This window comes from Crotalus tigris, unplaced genomic scaffold (assembly GCF_016545835.1).
Source record: "Crotalus tigris isolate CLP2741 ecotype Arizona unplaced genomic scaffold, ASM1654583v1 scf7180000024445.887990, whole genome shotgun sequence".
NCBI lineage: Eukaryota > Metazoa > Chordata > Lepidosauria > Squamata > Viperidae > Crotalus > Crotalus tigris.
Window position 1 is genome coordinate 637,581 of NW_024100614.1, and position 7,288 is coordinate 644,868.

The following is a 7,288-nucleotide window of genomic DNA, read 5'->3' on the forward strand; positions in this document are numbered from 1 at the left end:
AAGCAAGCAAAATAAATTGAAATAAATGTCAAATTGTCCTATTATTTCATTTACTCCAAAGGAATTTGATCCTGGAGATGACAGACTCTTTGAAAACAGAGTATTGTGCAGGAAAAAAAATGCATCTAATTCTTTTACTGTACTCTTTGTGGATGTAATTTACCCATTTTAAAGGTAAATTATTTGGGGCAAAAATCCTGTAGTCTTTCTTTGGGGTAAATATAATATTTAAAAAGAGTGGAAGGGGTATGGGTTCATTAATCAATAGAGTGATTATTTCAATACAATTATTTGCTAATCATCCTAATTTACTGCATTGAACCCTCCCTCCCTCCCTCCCTTTCCTCCTTTTTCAGATATTTTAAAATGTGGAAAATTGTTTGGCTAAATAATTTTTTTAAAAAGCTTGTTCATTTTTCAAAGTCACTAGGATAACAAAAGCTATAGAACAGAGTGAAAGGAAATACATGTATTGTGTCCAAGGAAAATATTGCTCAGAAGTTACTAATAAAAGGGTCAGCAATAGGTAGCCTGGATCTTTAATTTCACCAATGAATTCTTTCAATGGAAAAGGATAATCATGGATAATTTCAGAAACAATTGTTTTAATAAAAAGTGCTGCAGGAAAATGCCATCAAATTGTTCCCTCTCACAATAAATTTTGTAGGCATACTTTGCAGCAGGAAATAGGGCTTTCAAAATAATTTCATAAACAATGACCATAAACATATCAAAAACAATGACCAGAATAACAGTACGAGTATGGCAGTATGGCAATTTGTGAGTGCTTTTCAGATATTTACTATTTTATCTATTTTTTGCAGTCATTTATAACTCCTTGTGTTATTAGCTTTGAAAGCATCTTCCATGACTCAACTGCTTCTTTCAGAATACATGATTTTTTCCCCATCTAAATTTAAATAACATTAGAATTTACTTAGTTGTTGTTGATGAATTATGAAGCAAATATCGGGAAGAGCAGTCTGCCTTAGCTACATAATGTCTCATCCAAATTTTTTGTACATGGACAGAAAAGACAAAGTTAATCTTAGACCTAAGATTTCTGTATATTTCTCTAGAAGTTGTGGGTGCTCCATCACTGTATGCCAGACTGATACTGGTACCTTATAACATTTCTTAACTTTTACATTATATTTTGCAATAATTCAATGTCACCTTGGTATGATTCATTAATTGGAAGGATTAAGGCCAAACCCTAAAATAAAAATGAATTGTTCAGAAAACAGATTAACTTCAAATATAAAGATTCAGAGATCAGAATAATCTAAAAGTACTTTCCACCATAATTCCCATCAAAACATCACATGACAAGACTAAAAACAAAGATATAAAACCCAATGTAGTTAGAATTAAGATAATCACTTAGTGACTGAATGCTGAGTAGCTTCCACCCTCATAAAATAAACTAAAGCCAACTGCATTCTGTAACAAAACTTGTTTACGAAATGCCAACAGAGTTGTTTCTATTTGTACCTGCAAGGGTAGAGTCCTCCATAAAATAGAGGCCACAACTGAGGTGTATCACTTAATTCATACTCCATGTATCTTGTCAAAGGAGGACCTACAGAAGGACCTGTCTCAGTGATTATATCAGATGGGCAGATTCAATTGTATTAGGATGTTGCCTGATACATAGTAGTCCTTTCAATTTTAAAGTTAACCAGCACTTTGAGTTGGACTGGAAGTTACTGGCAACCAACGCAGCAACTTCAGCATTAGTGCTATTCTAGCCTGCTGGTGGTCTTCTAGACTGAGTCAGGAATTTGACTACTTAACTTTTAAAAATGCTTTGAGACACTGATAAAGGACATTATTGTATCTAGCCTCCCACCAGCATTTGACCTGCTTCAGTTTGCCTACCGACCAAATCGCTCTACGGAGGATGCTATTTCTTCCGTTCTTCATCTGAGCTTGAAGCACTTAGAGGAAATAAATACTCATGTGCATTTATTGTTTGTCGATTTCAGTTCGGCGTTTAACACAATCATTCCCCAGCATCTAATAAACAAACTGGACCTTTTAGGATTAAACACTCCTTTGTGCAAATGGATTCTTGATTTTCTTACCAACAGATCCCAGTATGTGCAAGTTGGAACAAATACCTCTAATACCATTTTCTTGAGCACAGTTTCACCTCAGGGCTGCGCCTTAAGTCCGCTGCTGTTCACCATGTTGACCCATGACTGTTGTGCTAGGTTTGCCACCAACCATATTGTGAAGTTTGCAGATGATAAAACAGTAGTGGGCCTTATTCAGGATGACAAGGTAGAAGCTTACCGCAAGGAGGTTGAGAGGTTGGTGAACTGGTGTAAGGAAAACAGCCTAGTTTTAAATACTGGAAAAACTAAAGAGATTATTGTCAATTTCAGAAAAGGCAGGCACAGCCACACTTCTCTGTACATTGATGATTCACCTATGGAGATAGTTACCAGCATCAAATTCCTGGGTGTGCAGCTAACGAGTAGGCTGACTTGGTCACTCAACAATGAGAAATTGGTGAAGCGGGCACAGTAGCGTTTGCATTTTCTGTGTCGCATGAGAAAAGCACATCTTCCTTCCCCTGTCCTGACCACTTTCTACAGGGGGACGATCGAGAGCATCCGGTCATACAACATCACAGTCTGGTTTGCAAGCATCACTGCTTCAGACAGGAATGCGGTGCAGAGAGTGGTGAGAATGGCTGAAAAGATCATTGGCAGTTCCCTCCGTCTCATCCAGGTCATAGCACAGAAGCGTTGCTTGAGCAGGGTCAGTAAGATTATCTGGGACTCTACACATCTTCTTCATGATCTGTTTTCCTTGTTACCTTCTTGGAGGAAGCTTCGTGGTATCCGAAGCAGAACATCCAGATTCAGCCATAGTTTCATTTCATACAGCATTAACCTTGTGAACTCTCAAGCTTCCTCCTTCCATTATATATTCAAGATGGACAGTATTTAATATTTATCTGCTAAGTATATGTAGGGGTGTGGATCTATACATATGTTGTTCATAGTATGTTTAGGTGTGTGTCATGTATGTGTTTCACTTTGAGAATGGGCAACTAAATTTCATTTTTTATGTATGCCGTTGTGCCCACAGTAAAAAAATGACAATAAAGGTTATCTTATCTTAATCAGCTGTAGCTTCTGTTTCATCTACAAATGCAATGCACTGTAATAATTAAACTAATGGGTGGTTAGGGAATGTTTCCTGGTCTTTGTCCTGGTCTTCCATATGTATATTTTGTATGGCATTAATGCATAAAAATTCACAAAAACAGCATATAAAGTGTTTATCAAAATATTTAACATCAGAGCAGTGAATTATTTTAAAAACACACAGCACAAGTGATGGATAAAATTATGTATAAAAGTAAATTACATATGAGCAGTTACTGGGGTGGCTAAACCTATGGTTGAATATCTAGATTGTTTAGCCATTAGACAACAGTGTCCTTGAAATGATGTATTTCATGCAGGGACCCAGGTAACCAGGCTGAGCCTGAGGGAGAGGTTAAATGTGCCATCAGTCTTGGGTCCTTTTGTGTCCACAAGAGATCTAAATCCCACCTTGAATTCTTATCTACTGCCAATTTGTTTTGACCATTAGTAGTTCAGATTTTTGTAGAGAGCATGAGCTTGCAATAAATCTTTATATTCATTTGAACTTCCTGGACTTCTGATTTCCTGCTCTTGATACTAGTCTCTATATTAACAATGAATATATAACACTCCAATATGTTTCTCCTTGCCAGGATACTTTAACATTTGACTTTATAGACATAATAACTGTAGAAAATTTGGAGATGATGCCTTTAAAACCACCAGTTCTGTATTAAGACAGTTTTGTACAGTACATTCATTTTGAATTTGTTGTAGAATTTTTCCACATATATAGATGTAAAACAATCAGTACTCTATGACTGTTATTGGAATTTTTCTTTTGAAATAGAGAAAACAGTGACCCAAATACATGGATTATGAGAAACTGAGAAGAGCTAAAGTCAACATTTTTACTGCTGGAATTCACATGATTTTGATGACATTGATTTCTCTCAGTTCCATTGTTAGTTTAAATGACTTGTTTAGAAACATTTCAGTGTAACATAACAAGGAGCATTTCCAGTCAAAGTAAGTAAAAAAAATGTGACTTTTTTTCCCCTTGGCTGCTATATGCGTCACGCAATTTTAGATTGTCCAGTTGCCAGGGTGAATTATGATCTGGTGAAGTAAATCTTACTTGGCATATGTAAAATTTGGAAGGATGTCTAGAGAGTTACGTACATTGCTTGATGAGCAAATCTGCCCAATATACTGTGAATACTGTTCTTTCTTTGGTATCTACCAGATATGTCAGACTGTGGTAGCTGTAGGACTATATAATTTGGAGGTTTCAGGCTAAGGAAAGCTGATATATACTGCATCAGATCTAATAATTCTATGGTACATATACTTTTATAAAATATAAGAAGCTTCATTATTCCCATTAATAGTTTGTGTAAACTCCTTATGATACTCATAAAACAAATATACTTCTGAGTGTGAATCTCAATCCTCATAATTATTTCTCATTTTATATAATATAATAATATTCATTATATTTTAGTCAATGACAAAAATTGCCTCCTGTTCATATTGAAAACAGGTATTTGGATATATAGCATACTATTGAGTCTATAATCCTGTATATTTTAAACTATTCAAGTTCTGGAAGTCAGATGTGAATAGAAGATTATATTATTTGGTGCTAATTTGAAGGGCTATTTCAAATATGCAGTTCATCATTGCAACTTCACACAATTTTACATACCTTTTTGTATGTGGACAACATGTAAATAAATTATCTTAGTGAGATACAATGTGTGCAGGAAATTTTAGAGTCACAATCTAAAATCAAGTATGAGATGTGCATGGTAGGAGAAGGAGTGGCAGAACCTGGGGGTGGAGTCCAACCCCTCTTAAATTCTGCTAACCCTTATCAAGCACTGAACTAGTGCTAATAATTAGTTGGCAAATTCCTGTGCATAGGCATGAATAGTAATAAATCACAATAATAAATAATAAAGTAATAAATTTGAACTTCATGTATGCTCCTGGTCTTTCATGCCTGACATACATTTATCTTTATAAATTAAATCTGCAATATTTGGTGGGGTATATCTATAGATAAGAGGTAAAAATAACTTGGACTAAAATTTGAGGATGTGATATTATTTAGCACATGGCATATATATACATGGACTACCAATATACATTAACATTTCACCTAGATTAGTAAAATACAATAAAATATAAATGTTAAAAAGATTTGTGTTCAAATACCAATGTCTAGGCCATCTAACCATTGCAGTGCAGCATCATTTGTACAATATTCTGCTGCAGAGTAGAAAAACTCTAGTGCTGATAGCCTCATTTAGTTCCGCATAATTTCTGGAGTATGTTGTTCCTAGTATTGATTTTTGCCACTGTATTCTCTAAGTATATCTTATAGGAGAGAGTCCGGTCCAATGTTACTCCAAAGTACTTTGGATGGTGATTATAGGGAAGTAGGTTGTTGTTTAAATACTGTAGACCAATGGTCCTCAACCTGTGGGTCGCAACCCCATTTGGGGTCGAACGACCATTTCACGGGGGTCGCCAAACAACGCAGTCCGCCATTTTTCCCCCTTTTCCTTAGCTGTGCTACTCCCTTTTATTCTATTGGCTTTCAAAAGCCAATAGGAATTGTCCAGGCTGTCTCTGCCCTGTTGAGCCTGCCAAAAGTCCCATTCTGAAAACGATACTGCAAGTTGTCTACAGCGAAGGCGAGCTGTCTGGAAGTTTCCACCCCTCCCTGCTGAGCAGCTACTAAAAATGTAAGTAAAAGAGGGCCAGAGGTGGGAGGTGGGAGGCCGGTGGATGCAGGGAGGGTTGCTGGTGCACGTGGGGCCTGGCGGGTGCCTTACCTCCCTTGGGCTGGGCCAGCTGGTGGCCCAGCCGGTGGTCGGCCTGCGCTGTCTCTGCCGCTTGCCAGCTACACCTTGGCCGGCGCAGGGGGCGGCACCAAGCATGCGTGGCGCTCCCTGGCAGGGAAAGTCCTCGACTTACGACCAGTTGGGTAGTCCTCGACTTACAACCGATTGGGTAGTCCTTGACTTATGACAGGTTGGGGTCACGGCATTAAAAAGGTTGGGAACCACTGCTGTAGACCTTTGGGGCTTCATATGCTAGTTTGTTATTAAGGTGGAAGCAAGAAGTTTGCTTGTGCTAGGAGTGACCCTTCAGTGAGTGAAGAATGTTCCCAAGGTTTTAAGATCTTTGGATAGGAGGCTGTCAGATACTTCCATGTGTTTTTCTTGTACTGCTATGGCCAAATAATCAGTGTATCCAAATTTGCATCCCTTTGTCACTGGCATATTTAATATATATGTTGAATAGTGTAGGTGCCATTATAGAGTTTTGTGGGAGGCCATTGTTTAATTTTCTTACCTTACTTATGTTGTCCCCCATTATTATCTGAAAAAACATATCACTCAGTTTGTTATTAGTTGATACCAGATGGATTCATAACTGGCTGACCAACCACACTCAATGTGTAGTCCTTAATGGAACTGCATGTACATGGAGGAAAGTATGCAGTGGGATCCCCCAAGGCTCTGTCTTAGGCCTTGTTTAGGTGATACCTGGTTCAACAGTAGTAACTGCTAGAGGGATCTTGGAGTCTTAGTGGACAATCACTTAAATGTGAGCCAGCAGTGTGCTGCAGCTGCCAAAAAAAGCCAACACAGTCTTAGGCTGCATTAACATGTGAAGTGTTAGTACTATTGATAAGAGCACCCTTGGAATATTGCATTCAGTTTTTTTCACAACTATATAACAAATGTTGCAGCTTTAGAAAGAGTGCAGAGAAGAGCAACAAAGGTGATTAGGAGACTGGAGGCTAAAACATATGAAGAACAGTTGCAGGAATTGGATATGTCTAGTTTAATGAAAGGAACGACTAGAGGTAACATCATAGCAGTGTTCCAATATCTCAGGGGCTGCCACAAAGAAGAGGGAGTCAAGCTATTCTCCAAAGCACCTGAAGGCAGGACAAGAAGCAATGGATAGAAACTAACCAAAGAAAGAAGCAACCTATAACTAAGGAGAAATTTCCTGACAGAACAATTAATCAGTGGAACAACCTGCCTCCAGAAGCTGTGAATGCTCCAACACTGGAAGTTTTTAAGAAAAGATTGAACAACCATTTGTCTGAAATGGTATAGGGTTTTCTGTTTGAGCAGAGAGTTGGACTAGAAGACCTCCAA